The following is a 14,679-nucleotide window of genomic DNA, read 5'->3' on the forward strand; positions in this document are numbered from 1 at the left end:
ACATCAATTAAAAGATTAATTAAATAAAAATAAAATACTTGTATTCTCAGCAGGTCAAATAATCGCCCGCGAAACTCTTAAACGTGTCCATCGGCGTTAGTCCTAGAAGAATTCAACGATAGAAGCTTCAATCTGATATCTTCGATATAAGGTAAGCACGCCACTACGACATTCCAAGAATTTTAGAGACACACGTTGTCAACAAGAATTTTCCAATTATACCAATCCTAATACAATCAAAGTAATTCAGGTGGGAGAAGCGGATGAATATAACGATGTAATGTGATAGGTCAGGTTTCAGTCATAACAGCAACATCACCATAGTGGAGTAAGAATTTTGACAGATAGTGGAGTTAGAATTTTTAAGGAATCGTATAGATAAATGTAAGTATTATATTGTTGTATTATATTGTTGTTGTTGTTTTTTTCGTAGTAAAGATATTAACTTTATAAAGTACGTATCAAATAATTTGAAAAAGGGAATCATAAGTAATTGATATTATTTTGAAATGTTGATTGATATGCAATATCGGATTAGATAAACTGAATGAAAAATTGTATATATGGATACCATAGAAACAAATAAATATACATAAATACTACTGCTACTATGAATGTGCTAGTACTACCTCTGCTCTTGCTACGACTAGAACAACAACAACAACAACAACAACAACAACTGCTACTACTATTATAATTATTACTACTAAAAGCAAAATAATTATAATAAGGCCTTCTGTTAGGCTGATAGTTGCTTGTGGCCATTCAGTTTTTGTTAAAACTTCTCGCAGAAAAATAACCATTTATATTTCGTACAGGTATTTTCCTTACAAATTTGATAACAATGAATTATTTAAATGAAATGAAATATTGCAAGCAAGGTTGGTGAAATTACTTTATTTCTATAACATCGCAAGCAATTTTATTATTGAGAACCGCAATTGGGGCATTTGTATTGTCAAAAAAAAAAGAAAAAAAAAAAAAAAAAAAAAAACAACCTAAAAACTAATAGAAAACGAAGATGTAGAGATAGATATGAAAGTTGGAAAAGTTGAAAGGACAAATTTATTTCGGGAGCAGTTATTTGACATTGTTTTTTAAGAGATACATAAAATGTTGAGCGTGCAACGGCAATTCTCGGAAGGGAGACTGTAATAACGGGACATGTTTATATTTAGGGCTTGCAATGGAACTGAACATGAGAAATAAAACAGAAATGTATTTCATAGAAAATCGAAATTGTGTTTGTTGTCTTGTTTTTATTTACGTAGTTGAATGCGTCCGACATAATACTTCTCTCACAGAAATGTATTTTTTCTTGTATGTTCTATAAATATTCTTTTTTTCCCCGTCACTTTTATGTACATTTAGCAAATTTTTAACACATAAATTAATAATTTGCAAATATCTTTACAATTTCAAATTCTGTAGTTTTGAAAATAGACATACTTGCAAAACAGTCCATGATTTTTGGTATTATAATGTTTAGAGACAACAGACATAAAATGATTCAATGGTATAATTCTATTTGGTTTTGGACATCAACCCATTTTTACAAGTCACAGAAATATACATGTATGTCTTGTACGTGTATATCAAAAGAATGAATGTCATTTACAAGGACATTTAGATAGATATTATATCAATATACGTGTAATAAACTTGACGAAAAGCAAATGTTTTAAACCGTTTCCTTCCCATTACCGGTATGCTCATCAATTGTAATATTTTGCAGATACTGGGTCATTCATTTCAAAATCAATTAATTTATGACAGTGCCACAACAGCAAAATTGTTGGACAGAATATAACTTAAAAGCTAAGGATACCTTATGGAAATGGCTGTAAATTGCTCTAAACCCTCACAATTGCCGATAAATTACTGTAAAGCCTTACTAAAATGATTATGTTTCTTATGGTTTCCACCATCAGTATAGCACTTAAAAATTTAGTAAAATTATGTAAAATAGTTTTTTTTTGTACATATGAAGGTAAAAAAAAATAAAACACGCTCCCAGAGAACATATATAGTGAGAGAATTAAGAGAATGGTCAAAAAATATAACAGAAATGCAAACGCTAATTTGAATGACAAAAATAAAAACAAACGTATAAGACAAATTTTATGTATGATACATCTTGAACATAACAACCAGTACTAATGCGTTCACTTGCGCCCGACTACTAATTCGGTATGTTCAGATAAATTTCTTGTTCTTTAAGGTAAACAAAAGAAGAACTGATGCCCAGGTATATATAAAGGAATAAAAATGCATATTACGGAATCCGGTGACATATTTAATGTCGTATGACGCACTCAGAGCACGACACACGACACTTCACGCAACACTCGACAGGATGCTTGACAATGCAACTCGATTACTCGATACGGCAGTCGATATTAGAACGTGACGCAGGACAATGAGACGCGGCATACGAAAATAAACACAGGAATGTAGCGTTGTCGCACTGTCGTTCGTCATATCGCATTGTTGTGTGTCGTATCGTGTGTCGCGTCAAATGTCGTGCGACGCCCTTGGAACTCAACATGACGCTCGACACTACATATAACACTGCGACACGACACATGACATGCGAAGTCACACACAATATTTTATCGCGAAAATGTCGTAGAATACTGTTTGCTCTGTCTTTGTATCAGGGTATAAACTCGCCTACTCATTGTACAGAGTTCTGCCTCCGCCGTCGACCTCATTTTTACCTCGAGCAAATATCTCATCCACTCTAGTAGTAAGTGGTCCTATCATTCCACAAGATATCCGGCATCGTCTTATGTATTGTCTTCTCAACTTTAAAAGAGTTATGATTTTATCGTTAAGTTTGGATTTTAGATAAGAGAAATGACGGTCTACTCAAACATTGATTGGGAATCTCTGTAAAACGATAATATCACGATGTGTAGTAAAATCAGAAGTACATCAAAAATGTAAGTTCTAATACGGGAAAACGAATCAATTTGGTTTTAAAATGACCTTCAGTTGCTTATAAGAAACTCGAACGATTTTACCGAAAGGCAACGCACTTCGATTCATCATATCACTGCTTTCGAAACCTATGAAACACTATGAAACACGATCACATCTACGATCCGCGAGACAAAGAAACAACACGTTGAAAATCTAGCCGCGAAATTGAAACAAGAAGATCGCAACTTTAGGAGTTGGTGGACTTGTCTTAAGTCCTTCATTAACCCTTTTTCATCTTTCTCAAGAGCCCACTTACCTCTATCAAGATCCGAGGACACTGGAAGGGCGAATTTCTTAAACGACATTTTCGTTGCCCTGACACGAACTGATGAAAACCAAGTTCCTTTTCCTCCCTATATGTTTCATATTCTAACCAACTTTACACCTGGCGAGGTAGAATTAGTATTACAATCACTTCCTAAAGGAATTGTATTAAAATTTTAAACTTTTGAATGTCTTCGGGGAAACAATGTCCTTACTCTTTTAAAATTTGGTTTTGTTCCCAGCTTACATACATCTATCACTATTTGCACATGCTATTAATTCTGACAAACAAGTCAGAGCTGTATTTTGTGACATACGTAAGGCCTCCGATCCAGTCTGGCATAAGTGACTTTTCTCAAATAGATATCTATCAGTATTCAGGACGTGTTTCTTAATGGTTCTCTCTTCGTCTTTCTTCCCGTTTATAAATCGTCTGAAAAGGTCATCATTGTTGGTGTTCCATAAAATCAGTTCTCGGGCAGTTACTCTTTCTTATTCATAATAATGATATAATATAGTCATAGATATCCAAGCAAATATCACTCTTCGCATAAACTACTACTCTTTTCATTGTTGTGAAATACTGCTTTGAGTATTTTAAACTCAGACCTACAAAAATAACTTCTTGGGCAGAAAAATGGTTGGTAAAATTTAATCCATCATATTAAACAGAATATTTACTGATATCGAGTAAAACTCCTAAAAATATCAAACACCGTCGAATTTGAATGCAATGCATATAAATAAATGAAATACGTAGTTATGAATACATCAATCTTCGACATGGTCTGTGCTGGTCCGCTCACATCGTGTACATAAGTGGAACTGTAATTATTTCATTTGATTGAAACGCCTATTTTTCTTTAACTATAAAATCAATGGCATTGTACATACGTTTGAAAACATAAAGATGTCATTACGATAATCTTGATAATCGTAAAATACAATTAAAATATCCATACTACGTAAATAAGAGTATATAAATCCAAATTAACATGAAAGTAAAGGAACAAAAGGAAAGCTGATATAGTTCCCCAGCTGTTGTGTCCTTAAACAATGCATAAAAATATCTAAAATAGAATGTTTGACAGATGCCTGACACTTAAAGTCATATCATTCCACAGTCTCAGACCTAGAGTACTGTACTCCTAATATTAAAAGACTTATTTTGTATTGGATGGAACAGCATAGGTCCCCTCTGTAGTACCAGAAGACCTCAAACCTGGACAATTGGGACAATTTGGAGATAAAAGCTCCGTCAAATACAGTGGTTCATTTCCAGCAGTTGTACATGAAAGAAAGTAATTTAAATCTGATCCTGGCCTTGATATGTAACCAATGCTCTTCGTAAAGGTTTGCTCAGAACTGTCAAATTTCCGACTGTTTGAAGTATGTTTCGCGCACATAATTTGAATATGTAGATTTTGCTTATTTCACTCCTGTAAAAAATACGAAAAAATAGTGAAAAGAAAGTATTTCTGTAGCAACTTTTGTTAGATATTAACAAATACTCCTGATCCAATCCTTAAGTAGTTCACAATAGCTGTACGGCATTTCGAGTTAACGTAATCTACTATTAGATTTTATCTTATCAACAGCAATGTTAATCTACTTGATACAACATTTATTCAACTGTGCTCTACTGCCAAACATAACTTTTGAAGTGTTCACATTCATCCAGCTGTTAATCGTCATTGCACATTGTTAAAATTCTTCAATTGCATGTAACGGTTTAAAACGCGTGTTTGCGATAAGATCATCTGCAAACCCATAGACAGGGATGAATGGCGGAAAAACATGCATAAGTAAGATAGAGCCAAGAATCAAAACAGCTGCTTTGGGAAAACTACACTGTAACAAACGTGGCGATGATAACGTTGAATTAACACATATCAATGTGGTCTTAGGAAGGAGTCAACCGTACTTAACGCCTTAGAAGGATTCATACTGGGTTTGAAGATGTCTAACAATAGCCTGTTTCCATTTTGACGGAAATAGTCCTTGTTTCAAAGACAGATTTACAAATTTGGTGATAACGGGTAGTAATTCCTTGAAATATAATTTAAAAATTCTTGAGCAATATGTCCAGCTCTGAGGATTTGGTATTAAGTTCACCGATAAGCTTTCCTATTTCATTCCCATTAAGATCTTGGAATTGATTAATACATGGTACCTCTTTCACCTGCGGTTTAAAGTTTTTCTTCATAAAATAGGATTATCATATTTTGTTCAAGTTCGTTCAGATACCAGATTTTTTAAAATTACATTTAACAGTACTGACTCTGTTTCTAACAGAGTCCTTTCCTGATGATTGATTTCATAATGGCTTTGTTGGGTGCTGATTTAAATGCCTTAAATTGATGTGCCTCTCAGTAGTACTTCCTCCATAGGCTTTCTGATTTCCGGAATAACCGCTTGATAAGCAGTATTTCATTATCAAACCGAAGTCTCATTGCTCTGCAATTTTTTTCTATATAGGAGGAGGATGTTTATCCAGAACCTTTTCAATTTCTGATTCAAATAGGTTTACAGAAACATTTACATCAGTTTGTATATCTTCACATTCAACTTGAATTTCCACTAATATCATTAGCGGATTCAGATTTATCAATCTCTTTCAAATTCCGAAAGGTCGCTGGTTTACTATTAACATGTTCTTTTTTTTACATTAACGCAATGATAAAAAACAAATGGCCCAGGCTCACATTCCAGTACTTCTAAGCCATTGATTATCGCTGTTATAATTAAATTAAGTCGTATCCACCGAAGTGAGTATTGAAATTAACATGTTTTTCCAAACCCATTGCAAACAGAGAATTCTTAAAACCTGATACTGCATTTGTGTCTTCGTTGATATTAAAACTGATGTCCCCCAATAGCATAAGGTTATAATATATATGGAAGTTATCCTTCAAGAAAGTCTGAGAAGTCTGCAACAAACTGGTAGTTAAAACTTGAGGTCTATAAACACCAATTACATCTACAGTGATACATTTGAAAATCGGTTTCATTGTTTAACACTTAAAATTTTGAGATGTGCACGTTATTGCGATCCCCCAACAATACTGTTTTTATGATTTGCAACACTAATTCTGTATTTAAACTGATTTAGATCGAATGTTTCATATCGATGGTCTTGTCGGAGATCCATGTCTCTGTCAAAATGTGCCAATTCTATTTTCTTCTTTCTCAAATGCTAGCCTATGAACTAGTCCTTCTGTACAGCAGACTGTCAGTAAAGAGTTACACAAATCACCTTTTCATTAAACTGATTGAGCTGATTGCATATTTTAGGACAAATAAATTTATTCAAATTTGCACCATTCGGTCTCATTATTGCATAAACATTCACACAAACAACAATATTTATACAATTAAAATTGCAAGACCATTCTAAGATAGAATTATCAGAGATTATTATAATAGTATTTACAATAACATTGCAACAGGTCCTAGATAACTTAATGCCCGTTTGTATGAAACAGCTAATCCTCAATAATTGAACGCGGTCGATTTTTTTCACAGGTGACTGATGTTTTGGTGTTAAAATTTCCTACCTAATTTTCTCTTGCTGCTAGCCATTTTAACACTGCAGCTGCAACAAAACACGCAAACAGGTACACAATATATTCATTGTTGCACAGTCAAATTTGTTTCCATGTGTGATGTAAAGATCCATAAAAACAAATATCTGTGAGCTCTAAATACACACGACTGCTTCAAACGGCGACTAGAAACTAGAATACATAAATAGTAAAGTTTGGAAAAGGAAAAAAAAATCATGATAGAAAGCGTTAAGTCACTTGAAGCTATCGATATGTCATTTATAAACGCAATTGTGAAGTATGACTATGCTTTTTATAATTGCACAAAATATACAAACGAGACTCGAACAACGAAATTTGGCATATTTATCTATTAAGTAATGCTGACGATTTGTGACCGCAAACTGCAGATCCTTCAAGCTTACGTACCCATGCGGTTTTATTTGAGAAGACTATTTTTGGTTCTCCTGTGTGCGAATATGATGAAATAGAAAATTCTTATCACTACTTCCTTGCTTGTCCAAAATCACAAATCTGCAACCTGAACTATTTATCACTATTTCACAGTTTTGTAACCCTTCTAACAATTTATCCTAAATGGCAATATTTCATAAACGTTTGATTCCATTATATCAGTCTTTAATTTTATTCAAATATTCAGTACAGAAAACCCAATTTTAGAGATAAATAGCTTCATAAACAACAAAATTCTTTTAACGTCCTTATCCTTGAATAATGCAGCAACAAAATACTCTTTTCATTCACACTGTACCTTTACCGTTTTTCACGTGTTTTGTCGTGTATACTCTATTATCGTTTTTTTACTATTATAACAGTTTCTGCTTTTAAATCAGTAACCGATAATTATTTTAGTGACATTTGTACTAGACAGTTGGCTAACTGGGAAAAGAGGCCTGATTAACAAATCCGTAGGCATTTTTTAGTACTATATGGTATCATACCTCAAAACGTTTGTTATTGTTTCTTCTATTCAAACAGGGTGGATACCAGGCTCAAAAATACATTTTCATTTTTTGAGGCCCCAAAAGGGGACAATTAGTTTTTTCTCCATTTTAAGGGAAATTAATTTCTTTTTCATTTTATCATTATTTGATGAAATGTGTATCTGGTTAAGATTAAATGTGTTGCAATATGAGTAGAAATGCTCATCACACTATTTGTTTTTGAAAATTGAGGCCCCTACAGGGTTTTTAGAAAAATATTTTGAAATTTTAGATAGGTAACGCATAATTTATATGTATATTGCTTTTCACACTATTCTTTTCAATCTCCACGATAGTAAGACTGGGTATTTAAGGTTCAGGTGAGTAACAGGCATTCTACTACTCAAAATAATAAAAAAGGCACCACTATGGGGGCATGTTTGTTGTAGAATAATTGATAAGAAAATCTTAAGGTTTGTCGAAAAGCTTTGGTAAATTGCCCTCTTTTCTTTTTATGTTGTAAACCATAAAATGTACCAGAATATTTTCTTCAGCAATTTACTATTTGTTCTTAGGTAGTTATTTATACCAAAGGAAAACAATTTTGAGGCTCAAAAGGGGTTTAGATTACTCACATTTCATGATTATTTAGATTAACAAGTAGTTATTAGTTAACAGAATCATTGCCGAAATATGTTTAGTATATAACAATTTATGATTCGTCATTTTATATGTATTTGAGTATTCACATCTCTTTATAAGGGTGTATGTGGAATATGCCATAGAATGAATATTGTTCCAAGACCAGATTAATATTACATGTGTGCCCTCTTGATATAGCAAGTCTATATTCATGAGCAATGTCACCTATACCGGCTTCTTTATTCATCTGGTTTTTTAGTGAAACTCTTGCAACATTTCATTGGAATATACCCCAGGCAGCAATCAAACCGTTTGATTCAGCTAGTCAGATCATTTTTAACCAATTCGGTATCAGGGGTGTGGTTGTCATGTAGCCTATTTAGGTTTCCGCTGCTCAAGCTGGAGGTCAGCGTTTCATGTACCACTGACTTTTAAACGGCATCTCACATGACAGCAGTACTGGGGGGTGTCCACTCCATTAAATGCCACAATGACACTGCACAGCTGATAATTACATTTTATTATTGTAAGTGTTTCATTACCTGAAAAGGATCACTAATGTTCATATGAACACGTAGCGCCTGGTTTCCCAACCGGCTACGTTTTTGGTAGGGGGAGGTTATGAAATATCCACAAATGGGGCTAGAAAATTCTAATATTTTCAAAAAATATGTAAGCAGCAGTATGCTTCATTTTGAAGCAACAGATTGTAAATATTGGCCCATCTTTGTCCCCATATACTCACTTTTATTCATGCTATAGGAACAAGAATATCAAGGACCTGTAAAATCTGTTTGTTTTTAAATTAATGAAAGAAGACAGTTTTGATTTGGACAAGTTTGATAATAGAATAAGTATATACATTTTGTTCTTCGTTATTAACGATGGTTATACTTGTAAGGATTTCTGAAAATAACCATTTTTATGTAAAAACGTCTGCATGAAACGATTTCTCTGGCTCCCAAGTGTTGATCAAGGCTAAATTTCAACCTGAGGATCCTCCATGTAGTTTCAACTCAACATTAAAAAAAACGTTAATGGTAATTTTTTCACTTTTAGGCTTACTTTGCCCTAGAAGCCTATTTTGCTCTGGTTAAAAGAACTGAGTACATGTCTTTATAGCTGTTAGGCTTACTTTGTATCTAAATTTACAGAAACATTTTGTATTGTACATACTTTGTAATCACGACTTTTTCTGCACTGTTATGCAACTCTGAAAAATTGGAAGGATTAGGAGGAAGGTAAACTACAATTTTACTTTTTTAATTCCCAAGTGAATTTTTGCAACTGACTATTCCACTTTGTTCCTTTGTGTTCCGTTTCTTTCTCGTTGTCGATATATTTTGCTTTGTTTATGTATATTAAGTGTAATGTTCATCATGTACACATCCATACAATCACTGATATGGGGTTTTTGTTTGCGGGGGTGGGGGTGGGGGGGGGGGGGGGGGGCGGTTCTTTCTTCGAACGTAGCTTTTCTTAATGAATATTCGTCCTTGAGGTTTTTATGATTTTATGTCTAGCCTCATGCTCTGAAAATACTCCCAAAAAGTAAAAATGCAAAAATAAACATCCATTCTTTAGGACAATCTAAGCATGACATTCGTTACATGAGCATATGGCGCTTGTGTTGTTATTTAAATAACTGCCACCTTAGAAACTCGTATTAATTACATTTCATTCGATCATCAGTAAGGAATACCAAATATCCGTAAAAGTCTTGATACTGCTAAATGTTTAATAAATTGACCAAGATTTTAAGTTTGGTAAGTTCTGACGTGTTTTACGTTGCAAAACACTTTTGTGTGTGAAGTTGACACGATTACAAACTTTTACGTGTTATGTCATACGAGGTTTTCTATATTGCAGTAATACATCTGGTGATTCCAACATTTCATAACATCTGAATGTCAATTTGTCTTGTGACGTACCACTGCCTCAACAAAATATTTTTGAAAAAACGCCTGTTCTGGCCATGGATAAAAGCCGGTAACAATTTTAATAACAAAAGCTGTATAAAGACAGTCCGCTCGATTATTCAGCAACTTCCAAGTTTAACAAGGACCATGACTGGGCAAGACTTACAAAACCGTGTTTCAGACTATTACAATTTAATACAAATTAAATTTTAATTCTGTTAATGACAGCAACTTGCATTCGAAACTTCAAGCACATTTCCAAATAAAGGCCATATTTTTTTTTAAAGAGTTCTTTAAATTGCTTATATAAGTGGACATTTCGTGTGACTTTAGTCGTTACTGAGACACAGCTAGACTGGCATCACTCGTTAGTGTCTTTTAACAGTAAATCTTTCTGCCGTAAAATCCTTTTTAACGCAAAATATAAACATAACGTTTCATCTTGGTTATTGCCTGTGGTTTGGATGACCGGAAGCACTATGTAAAGTTTTAATCAAATACCTGTAGTTACTGAAATACAGCTTGTTATTTAGGTGCACGCTAAACTTTCACCAAATTTTCTAGGTTGAAAAAGGACCATAATTTGTATTAAATTCAGACAAGATTTATCTAACTTTTTTATTTCAAGGGGTTAGATGACACAACAGCCTTATGTAAAGTTTTAATCCATCACATACATTGGGTGCTAAGATATGAAATTACTTGCTAAATGTATCCAAAGTGAGGATGTCAACAAAAGCGACACCAACACCAGAGTGAACAGTATAGCTATCACTATTCTTCGAATGCACTGGAATTTTGAAAAGTTGGGCAATTTTATATGTGTAACAATTTACATCAAATATTTACACACACATATTTGCAAAAATGAAATATTTGCCAAACAAATGATGTTGCGTTTTTACTTTTATACATGTTATTTCATAATCAAGGATACTAAATGCTATTCAATTTATTGCTATAAGACGTTGCACTAATATCTTTATTACTCTTAAATGTGTTATTAATTTTAAATTTTATGAAATCAATATAGGTCTAATTGAAAATATGTCATTTTTTTTTTTTTGGTTTTCGTATATTACTTTTTTATGTATAAATAGTTATATCATGAAACATATGTAATTGTACGCAATAAAAAGGACGACAACGTATTTTGCTACTTTTTGTAAACGTTTCATGAATCTGGAAAAAATTGTCGCGGCACACTGTATTTTATCTCGCTAATGTCATGGAATTCTCGAGTGTCTTGTTATATTGTTCAGTTATTTAAAACGCGATACACGACATGCAACGAACGACATTTGCGCGATCTAATATCGTGTCTCGCATCGAATGTAATGTGTCGCTTTTTTGATAGCTGAACAATGTAAAAAGACATTCGACAATCCCATTCGTGCGATAATGTCGCGTCATATGTCACATCACACTGTCGTTCGTCGTGTCGAGTGTTGTGTCAAATGGAGCTCGACGCACGATATGCGTCGCAACAATACATACTTATCGCGACATTTCGTACTACAAGCGTGACAAATGACAGTGCGACAACGCGACATTCCTATATTTAGTTATTGTATGTATCGTCGCATTGTGGTGCGTCGCGGCGCAGTATCGGGTATCACGTTGCAATGTCGTGTGTCGCGTCGAGTGTCGTTTGTCGATCTCGAAGTAATGTTAATGTAAGTTTGAAAAAAATATGCAATCTATTTTATGTTTTGATATCTTGATATTACTGTTTTCAGAATGTCAAAGGCGTATTGCGTATTTGCAGTTTGTGTTTTCATAAGCTGGACTATAACATCAAATGATGCCACATTCGCCACTGGATTCAAATACTGCCTTTATGAGTGTGCAAACTGCATGGAACTGTGGGGTGACTATCTGTATGACGGTGAAAAATGTGCCACCTGTTGTCGCTATAGCAACGGAATCAAGGCTGATCCTCAATGCAAAGTGTGGGTAACTAATAGGATAAACTACTCCAAAAAAGATCAAGAGTATGTAAAAGGCATTTTACTTCAACGAAGACGATTGGATAATGGATTAATGAGTAAACGGTGGGATGAAAATGTCAATTACAATTCAATTTATGGAGGCGAAAAGATGCCAAGCTATTGTTTCAAATGAGTCTAGCTCATACTTAAAAGTTCAGATTAGCATGAAAATGAAAACAGACATGGTAAAAGTGCTCAAATTTTTAATACCATTTGGTACTGTACTCGAAAACAGGTTCGTGTGAAGTTATATCGCCTAAGCTTATATTTAGTCATTATCAAATTACATGTATGATTTTGCAAATTAGAGTTGTCTACATTTTGAGAACATTGCCTACATCCAAACATCATAGTAAAAGTTCTCAATTTTGATTGATTGCCAGCTTGTTTGAACAGATCAATGTGAAACTATACTAAATTTATATGGAAATACCAACTGTAGTGACAGCAAGTACACTACTGCGAGGAAACGTTCATATATAAATTCTAATATTTACAATTTAAATATTACCCCTAGGGAGGAATGTTTCAGAGTTCACAACGCTCTACAAGCCATGCTTATGTAAAGTCGAGCTACAAGATACATAGATTTGACCGGACGCAACCCAAAGAAGTCGAACATTTGAAAGTAGCATAACACACTTTGTTAGTTGATGATTATGTCATTTCAGAGATTTATAACTTCGAAGGTATATCATCGCTTGGTCTATTGGAACGCTTAGGACAAAATAATAAACAAACTGTAAATATATAATGTAAATCTGGTGTACAGTAATTTCTATTTGTGAATGAAATACATTTGTCCATTTCTGAAAATCACATGTAATTCATGCAAAAACGGACGCTTGAAAACCGCGATTTATTTCTTAGTTATACCTAGTAGATTTCTGATGTGCTTATTAAAACTTATGTACATTGCATAAAGAACAAATTGCTTGAATTGTAGCTAAATCTAATTCAATGTGTTAGTGGCAAAATGAATATAAATTGAAATTTAAAGTAGAATGATGGAGACAAACGTAAAGAAACGATATATTATTACTCTGTTTGCTTCCTTATTATTTGTCAGAGAATTGTACAGTTTACTTACAAGACAATTGTTATTGAATTGATAAAATAGAAATAAATGCAAGGTGCTAGATACAGTCATGTTGAATTTTATTTTGTTGAATCCTAATTACTGAGAACAACTTTAGATAACATCCCCAACCCACCCTTCTCATATGTTTCAATTTGAGGCCTGCTCAATTTGAATGATAATTTCATGTAGGTGCATCAGCGTTATAATATAATACGTTGCAGGATTAAAAAGGTAAAATTTCTTGTTTAACTTGGGTAGTCGACGAAAATCCCCACCTGGAATGGATGGGAACAACTTATTTCCTGCCAAGCCCACGTCAGGCGTCATATTACCTACCCAGCATCCAGGCTAGGCCGATACTACTGGAAAGAGTACCAGTGTAAGTAAATCAACCAGCACTGAACACTAGTCGGGATTTCAGCCTCGACCGAGAATAGAACCCGGACCGCTGGCGTTGTAGTCCAACCTGCTAACCACCACGCCACTGACTTCTGATTTTCGGTTAATTCTTTTGAGAACATCTATTCTGGGATATATCACGATGATAGGCGCGTGCGTAATAGTGTTCTCTGAACAACAGAAGTATGTTATTTAAAAGCAGAGAATATGTCAAAAGGTAAACAAAACAATATGCTCAAATTTCGCAGAGACAAAATGTTTGCCGCATAAAATATCTTTTCTCATTTTAGTGAAATGCAAAATGCGATGTCAACACGCTATATCTACATCATAAATGCTACTTTTAGTTTTTTCCTGAAATAGTGTGACTCTGGTATTTTTAGAAAAATACATAATATTGACATTAACGCTACGTAACTGCATCATCCAAATATTGTTTTTACTATCATTGTTCAAGTACTATTACATAATTATTATCTGACTGTATTGTTTATGCGTGCATGCATATCGCTTACGTATCAATGCATATACTGCTGTAAGGTTTTGATTCGATGACGCTTTTATTTGTTTTATATAATCTTTTACACTTGCGGTTTTTGTCCTGTGTCATTGGAATATTTCCCATATTTGGTTGGTGATTAGTGCTAATATTGTCAGTCTTTCCGTCGTAAATTATACATTGTTTAGTTATCCACACAGACGGAACATTAATGTACTGACGTCACGTTATCATATAAGTTACGTGTGTTTTACCGTGCATTGCCCGTGAGAAGTGTTGTGTGTGACGACGTTAGTAACAGTCGCCGTTAGTTTACGATCCGGTCATTTTGGAGATATATTAATTTAAAATGATGCAACATACCATTAAATAATGTGGATGAAAGGGAAAAAATAAAAGAAATTATCAAT

General features: G+C 33.8%; 1 long non-coding RNA gene across 1 annotated transcript; it reads left to right on the forward strand.

Annotated features, from left to right (window-relative positions):
• The first annotated feature begins 228 nt into the window (after nt 1–228).
• On the forward strand, nt 229–13,435 carry LOC123545765 (uncharacterized). The gene is made up of 2 exons (XR_006685434.2): nt 229–384; nt 12,039–13,435. It is a non-coding gene; the product is annotated as an uncharacterized LOC123545765 (long non-coding RNA).
• Nucleotides 13,436–14,679: the final 1,244 nt, after the last annotated feature.

The sequence above is a fragment of the Mercenaria mercenaria genome, chromosome 1 (assembly GCF_021730395.1).
Source record: "Mercenaria mercenaria strain notata chromosome 1, MADL_Memer_1, whole genome shotgun sequence".
Lineage (NCBI taxonomy): Eukaryota > Metazoa > Mollusca > Bivalvia > Venerida > Veneridae > Mercenaria > Mercenaria mercenaria.